The sequence below is a fragment of the Rhincodon typus genome, chromosome 10 (genome assembly GCF_021869965.1).
Source record: "Rhincodon typus isolate 14 chromosome 10, sRhiTyp1.1, whole genome shotgun sequence".
Taxonomy (NCBI): domain Eukaryota; kingdom Metazoa; phylum Chordata; class Chondrichthyes; order Orectolobiformes; family Rhincodontidae; genus Rhincodon; species Rhincodon typus.
Genome location: NC_063341.1, coordinates 68,034,874 through 68,058,242, shown reverse-complemented (window position 1 = coordinate 68,058,242; position 23,369 = coordinate 68,034,874). Strand labels below are relative to the sequence as shown.

The window sequence follows — 23,369 nt, the reverse complement described above, 5'->3', positions numbered from 1 at the left end:
TGTGTAAAGTTAGGAAGATGAGTATGTGATCAATATGTTGTGTTAATAGCTGCTGGATATCTGAAATAAAACACAAAATATGTAGTAAAATATTCAACAAATTGGGCAGCCTTTTTATACATGAGGCATGTTGAGTTCCAGCTGTACACTCTCCAGGGTAACTAGAACTGCCATGAAAATGAGGGCACTTTGATGTTGGACTAGTTGATGGGTGGAGTTCCTGGCTGGTGCCCTGTTGTGAAAAGAACAAAAGAGGCAAAGGTAAGAGGAAGCCCTCGGGTTCCACCTCCCACGAGGTGCCTCAGAAGTAAGGGGCGGCAGGTGTCCCAGTCAGTCAGTCAAAATGTATGAGACAGTGTGTTTAAAAATGCAGGATATATGGTCATCCTGATCCATTCCTCCCCACCATATGGCTTCCCCTTGTATCTGACGTATATAATTAGCACCTACTTTCTCAAAGGCAGCTAAGGACTTGGAAATAAATGTTGTCCCATTCAGCAATGCATGTGTCCCGTAAATGTATTTTCTTTTTAAACGCTCCCTGACAGCATATTACCAATAGGGAGTGCCTTGTTTTAGCTAGTCCACCTGTCAGGTGCAGAGTATATTTCTTGTAGTTTATTAAATCCAGTTATTCTCACCTCCACTAACAGACCTAATACTATTGCTCATGCACCTTTTCACTGTACAGCTAGATTTTTGTTCTTGTAGGGCATGCGGGCATTGCTATCCTTTATTGCCCATCCCTGTGCCCTCGAAGGAGGTAGTGAGCTGCTGCCTTGAACTCCTGCAGCCTCTGGAGTGCAGGGACACCCACAGTGCTCTTGAGGAGGGAGTTCCAGAAGTTTGACACTAAAGGAATGGCAGTCCATTTCCAAATCAGGTTGGCAAGTAGTTTGGCAGGGAACTTGCAGGCGGTGGTATTCCCACGTATCTGCTGCCCGCGTCCTTCCAGATGGAAGTGATTGCAAGTTTGGAAGGTGCTGTCATTGGTGAATTGTTGAGGGTCATTTTGTTTTTAACAGTATACACTGCTGTAGCACTGTAAGGGGTGGAGCGAGCGATTGTTGAAGCTGTCACGCAGCTGCTTTCTCCTGGATGTTTTTAAAAATTTATTCATTCACAGGATGCAGGCATCACTGGCTAGCTCAGCATTTATTTTCTTTCCCTAATTTCCCAGAAGGCATTGCTGTTAGTCTGGAGTCACATGTATGCCAGACAAGGGAAGGACATTACTGAATCTGATAGGTTGACAGTGGTTTCATGGCCATCCTTAGATTTTTAATTCCAGATTTTTATTGAATTCAAGTTCTGCCATCTGTCACGAATCCGAATTCCCAGAACATTACCTGGATTAATAGCTTAGTGATAATGTCACTAGACCATCATCTTGAGTGTTGTTAGAGCTGCACACATCTAGACAAGTAGAGAGAATTCCATCACACTCCTGACTTGTGCCTTGTAGATGGTATTTGATGGCTGATCCAGTTCTTTCTCTGTTCATTAGTAACCCGCTAGATGTTGACAGTGTGAGACTCTGTGATGGCCATGTCATTGAACATCAAGGGCCAATGATTGGATTCCGTCTCTTATTAGAGATGGTCATTGCCTGCAACGTTTGTCACGTAAATGTTGTCTCAAAACCTGGACGTAGTCCAAGTCTTGCTGCGTTTTGAATATGGATTGTTTCAATAGATGAGCAGTCTGTATAGGGCTGAACAGTGTACAGTCATGATGGTGGGAAGGTGATTGAAGCAGATTAAGATGGGTCTCTGAGGAAATCCTGTAGTGATGTGCTTAGAATGAGATTCCCAACAACCACAACCATCTTGTGTTGTGCTAGGTATAACTTCAACTGGTGGAGACTTATCTCTGATTTCCACATTTTTTTGGAGAATCTTGATACCACAGTCCATCAAATGTATGACCATGCCGTCACTTTAAGAAGTTATTTTATCTGTTTTTTTTGAAGAGAGGTTGTAAGACTGAGGTGACCAGCTATCTCCAAGAAAGTAAACAATTTGTGAGGCCTTGGGTTTTTTTTAAAGTTGAAACAATGGAAGCAGCCTGGGTGTGGGCAGCTCTTACAGATAAGGCTTTCTAGTTTTGTTTTAGTGTTTTAGGTTTACTTTTAAGGTAAAGCCTTTGGGTTCTCAAGATTTGGAAGCTTCAATGAATGTCTCCTAACTACCCAGCAGTTTAACTCTTCAGTATGGGAGTTTGTATGTACGTTCTCAAGAGAGTCTGGGCTTCGATTTTTATCTTGTCTGAAGTTTGCCACCTCTGACCATGTAGCATTCCCTTGGGACAGCACAGTGCTGATGTGTCGGCCTCCAGGACGACTGGTGTGGAAACTGAACCCAGACTTTGCCGGGGAGCCAAGCCCCACTTAACCACAGTTAACACATGAAGAGATCTAACCATGTGCCCTGCTATCGTACAAAAATGGTGCTTTTATTTGTTTTCTGGATTTTTCCTTTTTATTAGTTACCATTTCCACAGGCTTCCCTTTGCAGATTTTTTTTTTTGTTTGCAGGTCAGAAAGATTTGGGAAAACTGAAGCCGTTCCATTTATGGAATAGTTAAACATTTCATCTTAACTTACTGTTTTATTTTGTATTCTTCTTCTGATGTCAGCAACGTTATTTGTTTGGCTTCAGGAGTATTGGAACATTCTGCACAAATTTATTGTAGAAATCAATTTTTGGGGATGCTCTGGGCAGAACTCCTCTGTTTTTGTCAAATAGTGCCATGAGATTTTTTTAAATATACATCTGTACAATGAGTAGAGGGCGTAAGTTTCATACCTTAATCCAAAAGCGCCTCCAGTGATGCAGCAGTCTCTCTCTGCATTTCTGTGTCAGCCAGGCAGTTACGGTTTCGAGTGTCTGAAGTAGGAAATAAAACCGAATCAAAACAATTGGATTTGCAGCACACAGGAAACTTGATGCCTGACCTGTCGTTAGTTTTATAGGATATGCTGCAAGGGTAAACTGATGTTTCATGAAGTCAAGAATCTGATATTGAAAATCTCAATGTTCTAAATGACTGTGACTCAGTCTTCACAGTGTACTACAAACTGTACATTCCAGAGTCTCCTTGCACACACATTTGATGAACCAGGTGTGGATTGATAACGTTCTGTTTTGGCAACGTTCAAGGACAGGCTGAGTTTCTTGCAAGCAGAATTGAACAGCGGTTTGCAAATCCAGAGCAGAGTGAGAAATAATACTGCTTTTGTCCACAAACTGCAGATCATAGATTTCTTTGTTGGTCACTTTTTAGTTTTTGTGCAGAGACAAGCAAGATTGAATTTGTTTTCCAGCTAGGCTGTGTATTTCATACTGACGCCAAAGGGTACGGGATTTTTGAGATGAATAGCTGCAGTCGGGTAGTGTGTAAATAGGACTGAGGCCAATAGCTAGCCTTGTTTGATGCTGGTCCAGATTTTGAAGACATTTCTCTGAGCCAGTTGTGGACTTATCCTCGTAAAGCAATGGTGAGAAAGATTCTTGGACATAAGCATTGGAGCAATTCCCACGTTTTGTCAGAAATCTCTTTTGAAGGGCCAGGATGAGATCCACCAACAAATCAGCTGCACCATTTCTGAATAGGACTTGTTGTCACCATGGTCCTGTATCCTAGTGAGACTAGGACTGTGTATCAATAACATACAATAGAATTTCTCCAGTACTATCAGCAACGTACAGCTGGAGGGCCATTGGCCAAACCCTGCTATCTGTAGTGATCGTAACGGGGTCAGCCGGGTGGATGTCATGGAAAACGAGTTCCCTGATTGCACGAGGTTAAGAGCCCCAATTGGAGCCCTGGCTGACAGATTTAAAAACAGGAGTGTCAGAGCTGGCTGTGACGGAGCCTGATCAGTGTCAAGGACTTCCACGTGTAAATGAAGGGTGACCTTGGTGATGAGATACTGGCCTCTGTGTGGATTTATTTCACTATCCTCCCTCAACCCAGCTCTGCAAGCTTTTGGGCAAAGCTCCTGCAAAATCAATTACAAAGAATACTGTCTGGATGGCTTATTCATTTCTCCTTTCTTTTACCCACCACCACAACCACAATTAGCACCCACCCCTCCAACTGAGACCCCCCCTGTCTGGCACCACACTTCACCTTGGTACATCCCTCATCACCAGTATTTCAAGGGCATAGCAAAGAAATGCCCTCCCCTTAAAAAAATCAGTTACATTAGTGACTAAGAGGAACTTATTGTCAATTGTTCAGAATGTCGGTAATTCATCAATGAAGCTGAATCATGTTTTGGATCCCATTGCAGAGAAAAGTAATGAAAATAAAGCAAAGCCTGCACTCCAGATTCTCCACTCTGTGTGGCATCCTGACCGAGATGCCCAAAGATTCTACTCTAGAGTTGGCCACTTTAAGTGCTGTGACAGAAACTCTTGGGTAGATGTCTTCCTAGAGTTGAGGGACAGCCAGCATTTTTTATACATTAAATTGTAAAACATCAATATTGAGTGACAAAATCAGAAATAGCTTGAAACTGCGGAAGGGTCACACGACACAAAATGTTAACTCTGTTTTCTCTCCACAGATGCTGCCAGATCTGCTGAGTTTTTCCAGCCACTTCTGTTTTTGTTTCTGATTTGCAGCATCCATAGTTCTTTTGGTTTAATGAGTGGCCTTTCGTTTGAAAGAAAAGGTATGAGTAGAAATTTTCAAGCAATTTACTTTTGTAAAATCTGTAACAGTTTTTATCACCAAACGTCATACTAGCGAGAGAGAAACATAAGTAATGGGAGTGTTTTTAAATGACATTAGGATTGTGTAATCCAGGTTTTGTTTAGAGGTTTCTGGTTTTTTTAAAGGTATCCTGCCCTCTGGCACTGCTTTTTAAATAAAAGCACAACTCTGCAGCTGTGCACCTATTTCAGAATGGAACAGACACTTTAACAGCCTCATCTGGTGACAGTGGGCAGCAGTTGACCAATTAACCAAGTAAGTCGACCACTGCTGTGTTTCTGTGAAACAGAATTTCGCGGTACTGCTGCATGCATTCACGTGTTTCATTATTACTTTATTGTAGCAGGAACCCCATGTATTATGGGGTGGGATCCTCCTTGTTATTCAGCTAAACTCTGCGTGTGTGTGTGTGCCTATCCACAATTCCTACATACCAGTCCAGTTTCCCTGCTTCTTTACATTGCCCCCAAAGTCTGTGTGTCATTCTTGCACGCATGGTAACAGGTTTGGACTAACCAACAACTTAGACTCTCTGCGTCTAGCAATTGACCTTGCAATCAACTTGCTTTCACAGCCATTGTCACATCATGAAGTTCTGTTCAACAGCAAGTCTTCTGTAACGTGCAGGAGCAATAAAAGGTAGAAATCTGACATTAGCTGTTTTAATCCCTGGCTATCCTACACCACACTTGGAGTACTTCCAGCAATTCTGGCACCAAACCTTGGGAAGAATAGAAACCTAGAAAGTACGTAGGTCTATAATGTATTGGCCTTTGGAGAGACCTCAATGCTGTTTAACCGAAAGGATACTGAGCTCTAGGGATTAAATTGCAAAACAAAACGCAGCATCGGCTGGGCAATGTTATGGAGTTTAGAAAAATGAGTTGATTTTGGTTCCCCTGGATAAACTGTGAACTCATGAGAGAGAAGCTTTTTCTGCTCATTAGAGAGTCTCAGACCATGCCTAGCACTAGACCTTTCCGGAGTGAAATGGAAAAACCCTTCTACACACACCGGAGAGGGAGTATTTGGGAATACTCTTCCGTAAATGGCAATTGTTGTTAGATCAATTGTTAATTTTATATCTGAGATTGATGGACTATTTTTAACCAAAAGTAGGGATATGGGAAGTAAGGCCAATTATTTAGATCTCGTCTCTTGGATCTAAATGGTCAACTCCTGTTGATGTTCCTGCACTCGTGTTCCATTCGCTTGGTTGTTATCCATAGTTAATTTCTGTGAAGAAATTGCATTGATTGTATTTAACAACAGACCCATGAGAAAAGTTATAGCTCATGGATAAAAGGGGCAGTAGCAAAGTGGAGGGACAGGATACTGAGAATGATGATCAATGGATATTTTTCAGGCTGGGGTAAAATCTGTAGGGTTTGACATTGATACCCTTGCATTTCCTGATGTATTTTAATGAGCTTGATCTTGGTATCTGTGGAACGGTTTTAACGTTTGCAGATTGTACAAAACTTGGTAATGTTATAAACTGAGGACAGGGTGGAACTCCAGAAAGACATGACAAGTCGGTGGAGTTGGTAGATAGGTGGCAAATGAAGTTCAGTGTGGAGAAGTGAGGTGATCCATTTTGTAAGGAAGTACATGGAGAGACAGCATGAAATAAGGGCTACAATACTTGGGCTGGTGCACAGGGACCTGGTTATATATGTGTATAGATCAATGAAGGTAGTGAGACAGGTGGAGAGAGATGGATGAAGCATACAGTATCCTCCGATCTATTAATATGAGTGGAGTACAAGAGCAAGGAGGTGATACTGAACTTACAAGACACGTTTTAGACCTCAGGGAGTATTGTGTACAGTTTAGGATGCCACTCTATGGGAAAGATGTGAATGCATTGGAGAGAGTGCTGAAGAGGTGTACAACAATGGTTACCTGGATGAGAAACATCAGTTGTGAAAATAAATTGGAAAGTTTGGGACTGTTCTTGAAGAGAAAATGGATTAGAGGTGACCTGATAGAAGTTTTCAAAATTGGGAGAGATCTGGATAGAGTAGGTAGGGAGAAGCTGTTCTCACTAATAATTGGACTGACAACTAGAGGGTATATATTTGCAAATCACTTCGAAATCTAACAGATGTATTGTATTGTTGGAATGGGGAGGGGGGAGATGGGAGAAAATTCCTTTTTCGCACAATATGTGGTTTGGGTATGGAACGCACTGCCTTGAAACCTTGGGGAGCAGAGTCAGTTGAGGCATTAAATGATTGATTGATTGTTTCCGGTCAAATAATGTTCAAGGGTATGGGGTAAAGGCAGGAGATCGGCGCTAAATCAGTGGAGAGTAAATGCAGCTATAGTGGGCTGGATGGCCACTTCTTGCACTGTTACAATTCTGATTTTTTTTTTGACAACCTAAACTAGTTGCTGTGAACGTATTTGAATTAAGCCTTGTGTGAAATGATTGAGAAAGGAATTCTTTCTGTAAAGGATTGCTTTTGGGATTAATGGGATTGTATTTTATGCAGTGTTTTGAAGGCTTTAAAATTGTTGTGTAAATAATGTGGTTTATTTGTTTTTTTTCCCATCCTTTTGTGTGATAACATTCTATTCTATTGGAAAAGCCAAATCTCCAGTATTACATGCCAGTGTTTCAGTGAAAACCCACTTTAAGACCAAACAAAGGGAACGTATGATCTATCAAGCCAGATTGTATGATCTGTAACATCTTTGGTCATCTTCGTTGACTTAGACTGCGCATACAATCTAAACTCTGGAAATACTGCTGCAATCAGACTTGACAATATGTGAGGGTAACTTGTCCCAAGAATTTGCCCCTCAAACTGTTGCAATTCTCTCTGCAATCAAATGCCTCCATCCTGCTGTTCCTTTTCATAGAAACACAGGGTCTGTTTCCGTGCTGTCTGACTCTTTGGTCTAACCAGTTCATGCTGACCATAATCCCAAACTAAACTAGTCCCACCAGTGTGCTCCTGGCCCATATCCCTCCAAACTTTTCCTATCTGTGTACTTATCCAAATGTCTTTTAAATGTTGTAATTGTGTCCACATTCACCACTTCCTCAAGGAATTCATTCCACAAATGAGCCACCCTCTCTGTATAAACAAAAAATTGTTCCTCGTGTATTTTTTAAATCGCTCTCCTCTCATCTTAAAAGTGTGCCCCTTAGTCTTAAAATGCCCCATCCTAGGGAAAAGACAACTACCATTAACTCTATCTGTACCTGTCGTTATTTTATAAACTTCTATAAGGTCATGTCTCAACTTCCTACGCTCCAATGAAAAAGGCCCAGTCTATCCAGCCTTTCTTTATAACTCAAACCTTCCATACCCGGCAACATCCTGGTAAATCCCTTCGAAATCCTCTCCAGCTTGACAATATCCTTTCTCTATGTGGACAAACAGAACTCGACACAATATTCCAGAAGAGGCCTCACCAATGTCCTGTATAACCTCAACATGACTTCCCAACTCCTGTACTCAAAGGACTGAGCAATGAAGGCAAGCGTGCCAAACGCCATTTTAACCATCCTGTCTATATGTGACACAAGCTTCATTAGGAGGTGTGGGTGTCATTGGCTAGTCAGAATTTATGGCCCATCCCTAGTTACCTTTGAAAAGGTGGTGGTGGCCTACTGCCTTGAACCACTGCAGTCTAATTGATGTACATAGAGTCACAACTTTAGGGAGAGAGATTCAGGATTTTAACCTGATGACACTGATGGAACAGTGGTATGTTTCCAAGTCAGGATGGTGAGTGGCTTGGAGGGGAATTTGCTGGTGGTGGTATTCCATGTAACTGCGGTCCTTGTCCTTCCTAGATGGAAGTGGTCGTGGGTTTGGAAAGTGCTGTCTAAGGATCTTTGGTGAATTACCATTTTGTAGATAGACACACTGCTGCTACCGAGAGTCAGTGGTGAAAATGGTGCTGAGCATTGTACAGTCAAAAGTAAACATCGCCATTTCTGACCTCTTGAGGGAGGGAAACTTAGTGATGAAGCAGCTGAAGATGGTTGGGCCTAGGATGCTAACCTGAGGAACTCCTGCAGAGGTGACCTGGAGCTGAGATGATTAACTTCCAACAACCACACTGTCTTCCTTTGTGCCAGGTATGACTCCAACCAGCGGAATGCTTTCTCCCAGTTCCCACGGAGGTTCGTTTTGGGAGGGCTGTTTGATCAAGGATTGTAAATCTCACTCCACATCTGTTGAGCATTGGAACAGGAGAAGGCAATATAGCCCATCTAAACTACTTTGCCATTCAATTAGATTGTGCCTGCTCTGTATTTTGCCTCAATTAGCCCCTTGCTTTTTTTGTGTAACCCATTAGTACACTTGCCTAATAATTTTTTTTTCTATTTATTCATTTGTGGGATGTGGGTGTAGCTAGCTGGTCAGCAGGCATTGCCCCATCCGTAGCTGCCCTTGAGAAGGTGGTGGTGAGCTGCCGCCTTCAACCACTGCAGTCCACCTGTTGTAGGTTGACACACAATGCCATCTGGGAGGGAATTAACCCAGCGACCGTAAAGGAACTGTGATATTTCCAAGTCAGGACAGTGAATGACTAAGAGGGGAACTTGAAGGTGGTGGTGTTCCCACCTGTTGCCCTTGCCCTTCTAGATGGAAGGGGTCATGAGTTTGGAAGGTGCTGTGTGAGGATCTCTGGTGAATTTCTGCAGTGCATCTTGTAGATAGCTCAGTAGCAGCAGTGTGTACTATTAATAAAAAAAACTTACCTCAGTGTTGAAGTTTTCGATATGCCCCCTAGCCTTAGGTGTTGCCTGGGAGAGACAGAGTTGCAGATTGTCATGGTCCTTCCTTTTTTGTGTGAAGAAATGTTTCCCGATATCGCCCTTGAGTGGCCTAACTTGCATGCTGAGGCAATTCCTCTTGTTTTGAATTCCCCCCACCTGAGAAAATGATTTTTCTCATTCCTCAATCTGCCAGAAGGTATTAGGAACTCCAAGATGCTCCCATGAAGTAGATGCACTGTCTAGTTTCAGTGATCACTTCACTTTCATATGCTGTTTTTTTTCTCTGAAACATTCCATGTACAATGCTATTTTAATGACAGCAATACTTCCAGGTGACTACATTCACGAGGGAATTTTGAAAGCTGTGTATACCAGTTAGAATTTGTATTCACATTTTGATGACACAGGTATTTGAACAGTTTCAAAATCTGCTGTCCTCGTTCTTTTTTTTCAAATTGTGACATATCTAATTTTCAGTCTAGCTCATTGGTATTGTCACTGTGTTATGAAAGAATTCTATGACAATGATCACTTGTTTAAAAACTATTCTGATGCATTCCATTATGTTCCTGCTTTTCAATATTCATCTATTGTTCAAGTTTCCTAAAACTTTACTAACTTTTCAGTACAGTAAAGATCTTGCATTTGTCTAGCACACTTTTCACAACCTGGGATGTCCCAAACTTTTTCATATTTAATGAGTCACTTTTGGAGTGCAGCCATTGTTTGGGAAGTAGGCAGAAGCAGCACCAGCCAATTTGTAAGGTCTTGGAAAGAACAAATTGATGTTGTTAAACCTGTTAATCTGTTGTTGGTTAAAAGCAAAGTGCTGGAGATCTGAATAGAAAAGCAAAACTGCTGGATAAAATCAGCAGGTCTGGCAGCATCTGTGGAGGGAGAAGCAGAGTTAACTTTTCACAATGTTAACTCTATTTTTCTCTCCGTAGTTGTTGCTGAGTCTGTGTTTTGCTGGTAGTCAGAGTGGGGAATGCTGCTTCGGATTTAAGGAAAACTCCCTAGAATTTGAAAAGTGTTCTGGAATCCTGTACGTTCATCCCAATAGATGGATGAAATGTTAAACAGAGGATGGTACCTTCAGCAATATAGCACTCCCTTGACCTTTATGCTGAAGTACTTGGTTTGGGTAATGTTCTGAAGAATTGGAGTGGAAGTTGAACACGTAACCTTTTGACTTGGGTGGAAATGCCAGCATCTCGGTGTGTTTCAATGTCAATTATAATGGTGTTAGTTTGGCAATCCCTCATACTATTCCAAAGGGGTGACGGTTGGATTCTCTCTTGGTGGAAAATGGTCATTGCCTGGTTTGAATATTACTTGCCTCTTATCAGCTCCAGTCTGGATTTTGTCCAGGTCTTGCTGCAAACTGATATGGGCTGCTTCGGTAGCAGGAATGGTGAATGGTACTGAACATTGTTCAGCGATGAATGCACAAACTAAACATCCTGACTGATTCTGTAAAGCTAAACTTGAGTTGGCAAATTTCTTCATTGGTCATTATTTCCACATAGAACACTTCTAAAGTTTGTTACTTTAAATTCTATCACATCATTATCATCTATTTCACTATCTTTAATCATAGGTGAAAGTTTCCTGGTTTGGTGTCTGGGAGAAGAGGTGAATATATAATCAGTTGGCTGACATTAGAGCTGCTAGACATCTGGGAGATCCCCCTAACCTGGCACCTGATTTGAAACTGCCTTTGGGAAGGGGAATCCCGCCCCACAGAGATCATTAGATCTTTGTGAGCTACTTTCTACGCCACCAGAGCGTGCAGTCAGTTTGCTACTGGTTGCAAATTGTCCCTGACTTGCCTACAAATCTGCTTGATTCGTGTAACTTTTAATAGCAGATTGTTTCCTGATTACTATTTGGTTGACAACCATGCCTGTGAGAACTGTGGATAGAATGTACTTGTGAGATATTAGTTTCAAATCCTGCATGGTGTTACATTCCAAATATTGTGAGCTTTCCATTTGGACTGTGTATGATGACAAGTGATGATTATGTTTGGGCAGGCGCTTTACCTGTCTGTTTCCTCCAAATGGATATTTGTCAGAATACTTTTTCTTGCTTTCTTTTTAAGTTGTACTTTTGTTCTCGCTAACAGCTCCTCTGTAATATTTTTCTAACGTCTCTGCAATTTTTTTTAATACTTGGTGTATCTGTTCTCGCTGAGACTCCCTTCTACCGAGTGGGACCTGAATCCCCCTCATTGAGTTTATCAGCACTAAATGACGACTGTACTTGCTCTGTTCTTCATTGCTGGGAAGGAGCTGCTGAATGGGGGCTGTGATGAACTTGTTGAATGCACTTGTGTTGCATTTTTCTTTTTTTTTTAGTTATCCAGGCAGTCTACCATATGTTCAAAACCTCCTCTTTCTTTATTCACCACTAACTCTACAGTCTGTCAGGTTGAACTTCAACCTTTTTGATATTTCCTTGTTTGCTTTGCTAATTTCCCAGCCCTTCCTTAAAAAGGGCGGACTTTAGCCACTTCCTTCCTTTTCTTATACTTGTAGAAGTATTAATTGTCTGGTCTTTATATTTCTTACTCGTATATGAGCAATTATGAAATAATCAGTTGTATACCTATGAGTTGAGCTGTCCTTGTATTGAATATTCAATGTTCTGGTTGCTTGTCTGTCGCAGATAATGATAGCAAGGTGTAGCTTCATATACTCTTTACTTACTAACATCTCTGAAGGTCATTTGTGTTTTACAATATGTTCAATTATTCCTGAAGGATAATATAAAACTCGAATTAGGAGTGGGAAGAGGCAATTCAGCCCCTCAACCTGCTCAACCTTTGATACGGTCATGGTTGATCTCATCTCTGCCTCAATTCCACTTTTTTCTGTCCTCTCTCCATACCCCTCCAACCTGTTATTAATTAAAAACTTGTCTATCTCCTCCTTTAAATGTATTCCATGTCCTGATGTCCATTGCAGTCTGGGGTAATGAATTCCACAGATTCATGACCCTTTGCAAGAAGTGATTCCTGCTCATCTCTATTTTAAATCTGCTACCCTTTATCCTAAACCTGACCTCCCAGTTTTAGATTGCCCCACGAGGGGGAACACCTGCTCGAAGTCTACTTTGCCAACCCCCTTTAGCATCTTGTATATGTCAATTAAATCACCTCTCATCATTCTAAACTCTAGTAAGTTTAGGTCTAAACTGCTCAGTCCTGCTCATAGATTAAGCCTTTTATCTCTGGAATTATTTATTGAACTTTCTCTGAACTGCGTCCAATGCAATTATATCCTTCCTCAAGTAAGGGGACTAAAACTGTATGCGGTCTCCCTTATACAGTTGCAACAACACTTCCCTACTTTTGTTCTTTTAGTGATTTCAAATGCCAAAGTTTACCTGCATTATTACCTGCCTACTAGCTGTCTGCAAGTCATGCATGCAGACACCTGTATTCCTCTGCATCTAAACATTTTGAAGTTTCTCCCCATTTAGATAATTTTTCCTTTTTCCTCTTTTGATCAAAATGGATAACCTCATATTTATCTAGGTCAAACTTCATCTGCCAAATTTAGTCCTATTTATCTATCCACTTGTAAGTTTCTGATTTCTTTGTTGTAACATACTTACCCACCTATTTTTAATGTCATTCACAAATTTGACTATAGTGCATTCTATTCCTGCATCCAAATCACTAGTGGATTGTTAATAGTTGGGGCCCAAATAATGAACCCTGTGGCACCACAAAAGTTACATCTTGCCAACCAGAAAAGACCCATTTTTCCTGACTCTGCATTCTGTTGGATAGCCAATCCTCTATCCGTACTAATCTATTAGCTCTAACCCTGTGTATCTTACCTTGTGTATTAAGCTTTTGTGTGGCACCTTATCAAATGCCTTCCGGAAGCCTATTACATCTACAGGACCCCCATTATCCACTTTGCTTGTTACATCTTTAAAGAACTTCAGCAATTATATACATTCATGGGACGAGGGTGTTGTTGGCCTGGCCAGCATTTATTACCCATGTCTAATTGCCCAGAGGCCAGTTAAGAGTCAATTACATTGCTCTGGATATGGAATCACATGTAGGCCAGACTGGGTAAAGGCAGCAGTTTCCTTCCCTAAAGGGCATTAACGAACCAGATGGGTTTTTCTAACAATTGACAATGGATTCACGGTTATCATTAGATTCTTAATTCCTGGTTTCTATTGTATTCACAATCCACCATCTGCCATGGCAGGATTCAAATCCAGGTCCCCAGAATATTATCTGGGTCTCTGGATTAACAGTCTAGTGATAATACCTCTGGGCCATCGCCTCCCTAATTGAACTCTGTTTACCCTTTATAAAAACATGCTGACTCTGATGGATTGTGCTATGACTTTCCAAATGTCCTGTTCCTACTTCCTTAATTGATTCCAACAATTTCCGAATGACAAATTAAGCAGTCTGTAGTGTCCTACTTTCTGTTTCCCTCCTGTTTTTTGAATAAGGGCATTATATTAATGTGGAATCCTAATAGTGCATTTTGAAAATAAAGGTGTGATTCGGACACTGAATTTTATTGCAAACCCTTCCCTTGCTCGTATGGGTTTTCTCTGGGTGCTCCGGTTTCCCCCCTCAATTCAAAGATGTGCAGTTAAGGTGGATTGGCTATGTTAAAATGCCCATATTAACCAGGGATGTGTAAATTAGCTGGATTAGCTATGGGAAATGCAGGGTTACAGAGATAGGGTAGGTAGGAGAGTTGTTTGGAATGCCGTTCAGAGAGTTGGTATGGACTCGTTGGGCCAAATGGCCTGTTCCACCCTGTAGGGATTCTATGATCTAATTTTCAAAGCCCTTAACCAAAAATGACCTTTTTGGAACCAGACTGAAGTGGGTGAACGCTGGACATGACAGTCTAAAATGAAACAATATTGATGGTCCATCTCAAATCCTGTGTGGTTCATAACCATTGGTCACAGAGTGGTAGCCTGCAGCATTGTGCAGAAGGAAAGGTGATTGCAAAACTGAATTGCGAAAATGAAAACCTGTATGTGATAAATGTGATCCGTAAATGTAGTGGAAATGGCGCATTAAAGTGCTCCAAGACAACAATCGTTTGTTGGCAGAAAGTGGAAAGAGCTTTTCGAAAATTCCTTCACACTCTTTTTTGTTTAAAAACTGTTCCCTAGATCCTCCGACGTCAGGCAACATGTAAACGAATGGATAAATAATGGAACACTAATGTGCATTGATGTTGTAGTTTTTTTTTATAAATTCATTCAAGGGATATGGTCATCGCTGGCTAGGCCAGCATTTTATTGCTGTTCCTAGTTTCCTAGAGGGCAGTTAAGATTCAGCCACATTGCTGTGGGTCTGGAGCTGCATGTAGGCTAGACCAGATAAGGATGGCAGTTTCCTTCCCTAAAGGACGTTTGTGAACCAGATGAGTTTTTCTGATCTTTGACAATGGTTTCGTGGTTATCGTTAGACTCTTAATTCCAGATTTATTTTTATTACTGAATTCAAATTCCATCATCTGCTGTGGCAAGATTTGAACCCAGACCCCCAAGACATTACCTGGGTATCTGGATTAACAGTCTAGCTAGCATTTAATACCACTAGGCCATTAATATATTTTAACGTCATAAAATGCCCAATTATCAAACAAGAATTTTCAGTGAACCACATAGAGATAATTGGACAGATGGCTAAAAGCTTTTGTCAGAGTTGAGTTTTAACATGTCTCAAAGCAAGACAGAGAGGTTTAGGGTTGTTGGAAGAAGTGATAGTGAGTGAATTGAAAAGGAGGAGTGAAGCTTTAAGATGGAGTCATTGCCTAACTAGGAGCCAGCGTAAGTTGGTGGTCCTGGGTTGGTGAATGAGCTGAGTTTGGCCTGAATTAGGATACGAGCAATGAAGTTTTGGATGAGTTCAGGTTTGCAGGGGAAACGAGATGGGCAGCCTACCAGAAGAACTCTGCAATAGTTCACTTTGGAGACAACAAAGATGTGATTGAGGAGTGTCAACAGCTAAAGCAGTGGCTGATGCTCTAGAAGGTGAGGGTTGATGTCACAGTGATGGAAAGTTTTTGGGGTTGAAAGCACAGCTTGGTGAGTTTGTCCCAGTTGAACTTGGTAAATGAGATGTGGGTGGGAGGGTGAGGGGGGGCGTTCAGGGAAGTATCCTTGCACGCTCCATCTCGGTAAATATCTTCCTACAATTGTGCTAACAATTCTTTCTATCTTCTTGGAACTGGAATTAATTAACCTGCTTAATTATTTGTATAAATCTTATCTTATTTTTGCTTTTGATAAGTGTGGTACTCAAAATGCAAAGTTAAATCACTCTCTTGTACATTAACTTTAGTCAAGTAGAACATATTAAAGACATTTGTCATTTATGTATCTATCATCTTGAAGTCATGTTAATTTGTTACAATTGACTCATGCATAAAATAAAATGCTGCTTCAAAAGTGATATATTAGGACTGATTTTAATTGATCAAATTGCAGGCTTGATGCAGGATTTTTCTTTTTGTATCTTGTTTACACGAAGTCATCACCTTTTTATTACAGAACACTTTGGTAACTTAATTGGATGAGAAGACTTAATATCTAAATCAAATGTCCTGAGGCATTTATAGGTGTTTTTAATTGCAGATGTAGCCAGCACATCTCCAGATTGAACAACACCAATCTTCTGAAAGCAGTGACCTGATAGAAAATTAACCATGGTATTTTGTGAAGTGTAAATCGAAGGCTGTGTCAACGGCAGTGTGTAGCCTTTTTTAACAATGTCTTTGCCTTTTTTTCACTGTTAGTGTAGTAGGTGCAATGTCTTTTTATTTTGAACGAAAGTATCACTTTTGGAATTTGAATTTTTTTTTATAAAAAAAAGGACTTTGAAGAATGTTGACTATGCCTGTTATGGCCTTTTTTTTTAAAAAAAGTTCAGCAAGTCAGTTTGGGACAGTGTCCCAAATGTGTCAGTTCTAAGAAAGCATATGACTTCAGTAACCTGGGTAGCAGATCCTAGCAGAGGGAGTTGGTGAAAAGATGGGATTTCTCAAAAAACATGTACCTGTTCACTTAATTGAGGAATAATGAAAGCATTGTAACGAGACTTCCTTTTTAAAGTTTCTAAATTACATTTATTCAGAACAACAGTAAGATTGAAAGGAAAATCTGTATTTTGTTGGAAACAAAAACAGAAATTGCTGGAAAAGCTCAGCAGGTCTGGCAGCATCTGTGGAGAGAAATCGGAGTCAATATTTCGGGTCGAGTGACCCTTCCTCAGAACTGTATTTTATTGGTCCGCATTTGCTTGGGCATGTATATTAGGCACTACGGAGTTCACTTTAGGTTTACATCTTCGACAATTGCCTTTTATTTAGCAAATTGTTTTTGAAACCACAGCAGAACTGAAAGCAAAAATAAGTGCTGCTCGTTATAAATAGGTCACTTGATGTTTAAGGCAGTTACTATTTACCTGGGACATTGTCATCAATGGTTGGTGAAAATGGAAGCTCCCATTGGTTCATCGTAACTTCAAAAGAGCATCGTTTTGAAGATACACCGCATTAGTGTTCCACTGTGTGCTCATTTCATATGGGCCCCTTTTTTTTAATCACCAGGATTTTCATTTCATCAGTCTGTGTTGGGTTTTGACCCTGTTGAAAGGTCAATATCCAAACCGACTGCATCTGGTAATCTATCTTTCTCCCACCAAACACACTTGACATCAGAAGAAGGAAATCTCTGGTAAAATGAATCTGGCTTTGGTTGTATAGTGTTCACATTCTTTCAAAGCAACAGAACAATAAATATTTATGTCAGTGTATCAGTCGGGAAATGCTTTAATGCAGCGTGTTTTACTTTATCCCCTCCTGCCTGTGATGTAGAAAACACCTGTTCTAGTTTAAATGCTGAGCATGGTCTGTTTGTGTGAAAGGAACTGTTCCCATGAATTAGTCTCGCGTGGGTTATTTCCAGCAAAGTGCTGAACATTGCACATCTCAACAATATAAACAGTCTTTTGAAGTAATCCTGTGCTTTCCACAATGTCGTGTATGGATACGACGATGCCTCTGGACCTTTTAGGATTAGTAGTATGCCTCAGGATAATGTTGTAATCTGCCTCCGATCAATTCTGTTCCGTCTCTGTATACACAACTTGTCCAAGAACACTGTAAACTGGCTAGATTGATTTTTGATAGCATTCGGTGTGAGTGAATTCTGATCTAATCTAGATAAGAAATAGAAATTTGGATCAACCTATTTTGGGGTCAGGCCTTGCAATAGGTGGAGTTCAAATCCAGCTCTTGCATCTATTTTGGGAGCATTTCGCCGTTCCATATTCTATTTGTCCATATGAACTCTGCTTTAACTTTGAAATTCTGTCGTTCACACTATGACCAACCTGTTTAGAGTTTTAAAAACTCTTTTCGACCTGGCTGTGTTTAGACCTCTAATGGGTGGACTCTCTGCAGTGGATAAGTAGCTGAGCTTCATGTGTGTTTGAAAAGAAAATCCCCTTTGAGTACAGGGGAGTGATAACTGTGGAATTTAATATGAGTAAAAGCCATGCCCTCATTGGGGCGTGAAAAAGGAGGGAAAAGGAGAGGGAGATAAAATAATACACCTTAGTCACTTTTTTTCTCTTGATGTCTGCACCTGCCATGTAATAGGGAAGATGCTATGCCTCTAGTCAGCCAGTGTGATGTTAATTATTCCTCCTTTTTTCCTCTAACCTTTCCTGACCTTTTTCATTGACTGACCCATCTTTGCATGAGACTATTTGATGAAAGGGGCCAGATGTTTGCAGAGCAGCAATGACTATTTACAACATTTAAAATTAGTCGCAGGACCCAGATATATTTGTCCTGTGCCCATTTTTGGCCAATACAGTTCTTAGCAGGAGATAGTTATAGAGTCATACAGCACGGAAACAGACCCTTCAGTCCAACCAGTCCATGCCAAACATAATCCCAAAATAAATTAGTCCCACCTGGGGGGGAAGGAGGTAGGATGTGAGCGATACAGGTGCAAAACATTAATCTTCTGGACTTCTTGAAAATACTGTTGAACTTAAACAGATCTTATGTTTGCTCCCATCCGTATATTTGTAAAGGGTAGCTAGGGTCGAAGTGTAATGACTTGAAGTCATTTAAATCCCCAGCTCTTTTAAAACTAAGCTTGGTTATAACTGTCAGCTTTTTAAAACAAAAATGTTGCAGGCATTTGGTCACATCTTAATCTCTAAACTACGTATCTAGTTCGCTGGGATATTTAATTTTTGGTAACGCTGCTTGAAGCACTGTGGGGATGTTTTATGTCGAGGATGCACTATAAATGCAAACTTTTGATAATATTTGAGAACCCATATAAATTTGTTTAGATTTTGTCAGGTGACTAACTAAAGCTTTGCCTTGTAAAGTTGAGTTTCCAGGTTTTCCTTTTACTTGATCAAGATGAGAACTTTTAATAGAGACTCTGCAGACCTTTTTAAAGAGAGCTTTCTCTTAAATCTGGGTTACCAGTGTTCAGAGCTGAACCTGATTATTTTATGGCCTCTGTAACATAAGATTTTTAAAGAAAAAAGAATTAAAATCTGGCCCTTCTATCGCACTAATCGCCTAATAATTGAGATTTGCAACGAATTCAATTGATGCTATTCATGGTCAATAATGTAATAAGATTGTACAATTGAAGATGCATTTCTCAAGAAAATTCACTTTAGAGTCATACAACATGGAAACAGACCCTTCAGTCCAAACAGTCCATGCCAACCATGCTCCCAAACTAAACTACCAGCCTCCACTTGGCCCATATCCCTCCAGCCCTTCCCTATTCATGAACTTATCCAGATGTCATTTAAACATTGTGATTGTACCTGCATCCACCAACTTGTAGTAGAAAAAATTAATCTGCAAATGGAAGAGAAATTCTGAGCGATCTGAATTCAGTGAACGAAGAGCTCCATTGCAGGAGATGCTTGGATTGTGTCCTAAACAAGATGCTGGTTTACCAGAGGTTAATAAACCTTAATTCATGCTGCACTAATTAGGAGAACTGAGTCACTGGTGTTTTTAGTGCTGGCTACATTTTAAGAAAAAAAAAATCATTCATGGAATGTGAGTGTTGCTGGCCACGACCAGCATTTAAAGCCTGTCCTTAATTGCCCTTGAGGAGTGAGTGGTGATCCGCTGCAAAGTGTCTGAAAAATCTGAGCAACCCAGTTAAGTACTGCTGTATTACTACATTACTGCTGAGCTTTTCCAGTTAAGTAAGCTGTTTCACACAGCCACTGTATTGTGGTATTTCCCACTAACCAGATGCTGTCGTCAGTTCAGAGCCTCCCACACACTTGAGCAATGTCACGTGTGATTTTCATCATTGGTGCAATATCTCATCTGGGTTGCATGTCTGTACAATACAGCAAGGAATGTAATGTCACCACAGTCCCAGGGGACTGTAGGGCTGCTGTTTCATTGAAGAGAGACGCCTGTTGGTTAGTTTAATCTGAGGGTGACAACATTAGAATCATAGAATCCCTGCAGTGTGGAAAGGGGCCATTTGACCCTTTTGAGTTTGCACCGACCCTCAGAACAGCATCCCATCCAGGCCTAGTCCTCCTACCCTCTCACCATAAGGCCGCATTTACCATAGCTAATCCACCTAGCCTACGCATTTTTGGACTTAGGGGTGAAGCTGGAGCACCCGGAGGAAACCCATGCAGGCACGGGGAGAATGTGCAAACTCCACACACAGTCGCCCGAGGGTGGAATCGAACCCGGGTCCTTAGGGCTGTGAGGCTGCAGTGCCAATCGCTGATCCACCATGCTGCTCTAAACTCAGGTGAGGGGCAAGGTTGAGAGAGCAGGTTCTTCATGGTGACGTCAGCTGGTGCATAAATTGAACTTGTGCTGTTGCTTTGCTGCATTACAAATCAGCCATCCAGCCAACTGAACTAACCTACCCTACAGTTGGCTGATTGAATCAAACAGCAGATTTGCTTTGATTTGTTTACAATAGGCAGAGATTAGACCATGCACAACCAGTGCGCACTTACAAAACCCAAAGCAAATTGTCTGCTGTTAACTCCAAGATTGCGTAAGAGTTGCTGAACAATCTGGAATGTGCCAAAAGTTACATAACAATTGAGATAGCTACGAAATATCTCACTTGTACTTGCATGAAGTGACATTGTTATGCAGAGACATGTTCTCTGCAAACTTAAGGAAAATGTTATACACAAAGCCATATGATTTACCCAGGAGCTTGAATACTATTTATTTTCTTGTTGCTTTCCCCATATCTATGACTTGACCAATCAGTGAACCCCCTTTCTAAATGTAATGTAAACTGCTGTGAACATTTCAAATTTGACATTCTGACAATTGTCTGGATGAGTGCAAGACAAAAGCTTCAGCAGCCCCTGTCTCATTTCAGCAATATTCCTGTCCAGCATTCACAATCTTGTTTGGGAGGGAGTTCCAGGATTTTGACCCAGTGACCGTGAAGGAGCAGTGGTATGATTGAGTCAGGATGGTGAGTGGCTTGGAGGGGAACTTGAAGGTAGCAGTGGTGTTCCCATGTACCTGCTGCCCTTGTCCTTCTTGGTAGAAAAGGTCATGGGTTTGGAAGGTGTTATTGAAGGAGATTTGGTGAGTTGCTGTAGTTTATCTTTTGGTGGTGGACTATGTTGCCACTGCATCAATGTTGAGGGAGTAAATATCAAAGGTAGTAGATTGTCTGCCAACCAAGGGATCTGCTTTATCCTGGAAATACTGTAGAGCTTGAACTTCATTGAAGCTGCACCCATCTAAGCAAGTATTCCCTTGCACTCCACACTGTGTTTGGAGATGGTGGACAGGCTTTTGAGGAGTCTGGAGTTGTTCTATTCAGGTTGTAGACTTGCTTGCCGAGTTGGTGTATTTGATTGCAGACGTTTTGTCACCCTGCTGGGTAACATCATCAGTGCGCCTCCAGTGAAGCCTTGGAGTTCTGTCCCACTTGTTATTTATAAGCCTCGATTTGCTGGCGCATCACTTCCGGTTCTGTTCCTCTGGTTTGTATATCGGGTCCAGGTCAATGTGTTAGTTGGTGTTACGGTTGGAATGCCAGGCCTCCAGGAATTCCCTGGCATGTCTCTGTTTGGCTTGTACTGTTATGGATGTGTATAGCACAAGCCGAACAGAGACGTGCCGGGGAATTCCTGGAGGCCTGGCATTCCAACAACAAACATTCAATCAACAAACACATTGAACTAGACCTGATATACAAACCACTGAAAAACAGAACCGGAAGTGATACCAACCATCCCAGCAGACAGAGGCATTTCTGATGAAGGGTCTAGGCCTGAAACGTCAGCCTTCCTGCTCCTATGATGCTGCTTGGCCTGCTGTGTTCATCCAGCTCTACACCTTTGTTATCTCAGATTCTCCAGCATCTGCAGTTCCTACTATCTCTCGTAAATAACAAGCAGGACAGAAAACCAATGCTGCACTGGAGGCGCACTGACAATGTTAACTTGCAGGGTGACAAAGAATGTGCAATCAAACACACTGGCTCAGCAAACAAGTCTACAACCTCATCCACAACCCGAGCTACAAATCTTCTCCCAACTTTTTTTTTTCTGAATCAATTTGTACATTTTTGTGACATTTATTTACTATGAATGACTAACACTTTCTCATATGTAAAAATTATAATGTTTCCCCTGTGGAATCCTTGCACGGCAGATTTAAACTTTGATCCAATCTGGCTGTAAACTGGATGTTTGCAAAGTAGTCTCGCGGTCTGGAAGTCAATGGCAAAGATTAGCAGATGGGAATATTTTATGCCTGAAATTTTAACTTCAGTGTTGAGTTGCGTACCAATTTTGCACCTGGCATGGTTCTCCTCTTGATTGTAATTGTGCATGAATGCTTTGAAGTAGAAAAAGCATTGTCTGTTTGAGTATTGCTCTCAAACATATTAATGGTGAGAACAATGTTTTAGTATTTTTAGAGTTAAGCCCTCACTTAGATGTATGAATGTTGTGAGTTGAGCACTGTTTGTAGTTGGAATTGCTTTTGTTTTCAATCATTGCTTCTCTCCTATTGGAGGCCATAAAGATCAATTAATGCACACACTTCCTGTACAGCTCAGTAGCTAGTCTCTTACAAAGCAGATCGTAATATGTTTGATGCCATCGGATTACTGATAATGCACTGTTAACACCGTCTCATTTCTGGGAAGCTAAGGTCAGCTTAATGGGCTATGACAGATGCAATCTGATGAAGAGTCATCTGGACTTGCAATGTTAGCTTGCTGTCGCTTCATGGATGCTGTCTGACCTGCTGTGATCTCCAACTTTTCTTGTTTTCAGTTCAGATTCCATGATCTGCAGTAATTTGCTCCTGCAATCTGCATGCCATTGGTGAGAATTCAGTGCTTGCTTTTGATGCACTTTGTACACTTTGAAATTCAAAGTACTCATGAGGCCCAAAGGCTTGCGACCCAACACTGGCTCTGCAGTTGGAGATCTTTATCCTTGTCCACATTTACCACTTTCAGCCTATCTCTCTACAGCTACGTTCTGGCAAATTAAAAAAAAAACTGCAGCTTCTTAATAGGTCAGCACAGCTCTGCGTAATGTTTTTGTCAGTGAATTCTTCACATCATCTAGCTGTAGAGAAATAAAGGTCTTGCTGTTTTCTTTTAAGCGCCATGGAAATGTAGAATGTTTAAACAACAGAATAATTCTCATGACGTGCCAATTTCTTTCAGTAACCACGTGCATATTTTTTAAACTAGGTTACTGGATACTCTGCAGGGACATATCTCTATACTATGTGTGGGCTGTTGTACAGCTGTGCTCTGCGTGCAAAGGAGAGCCACAGACAGTGCATACAATGGCAAGTCATGCACACAACGG

The 23,369-nt window shown here is 41.1% G+C and overlaps 1 protein-coding gene across 11 annotated transcripts in view; it reads left to right on the top strand.

Annotated features, from left to right (window-relative positions):
- The window catches only part of LOC109929888 (volume-regulated anion channel subunit LRRC8D-like), a 148,953-nt gene that overhangs the window by 78,586 nt on the left and 46,998 nt on the right, over positions 1–23,369 (top strand). For 5 of the 11 annotated variants that reach the window (XM_048601916.1, XM_048601917.1, XM_048601914.1 and 2 more), the window contains exon 2: positions 4,848–4,977. The exons of the other annotated variants lie outside the window; for them this stretch is intronic. The gene's annotated coding sequence lies outside the window, so the exon portion shown is untranslated. The remainder of the gene's footprint in view (positions 1–4,847; positions 4,978–23,369) is intronic. 11 annotated transcript variants of the gene reach the window in all.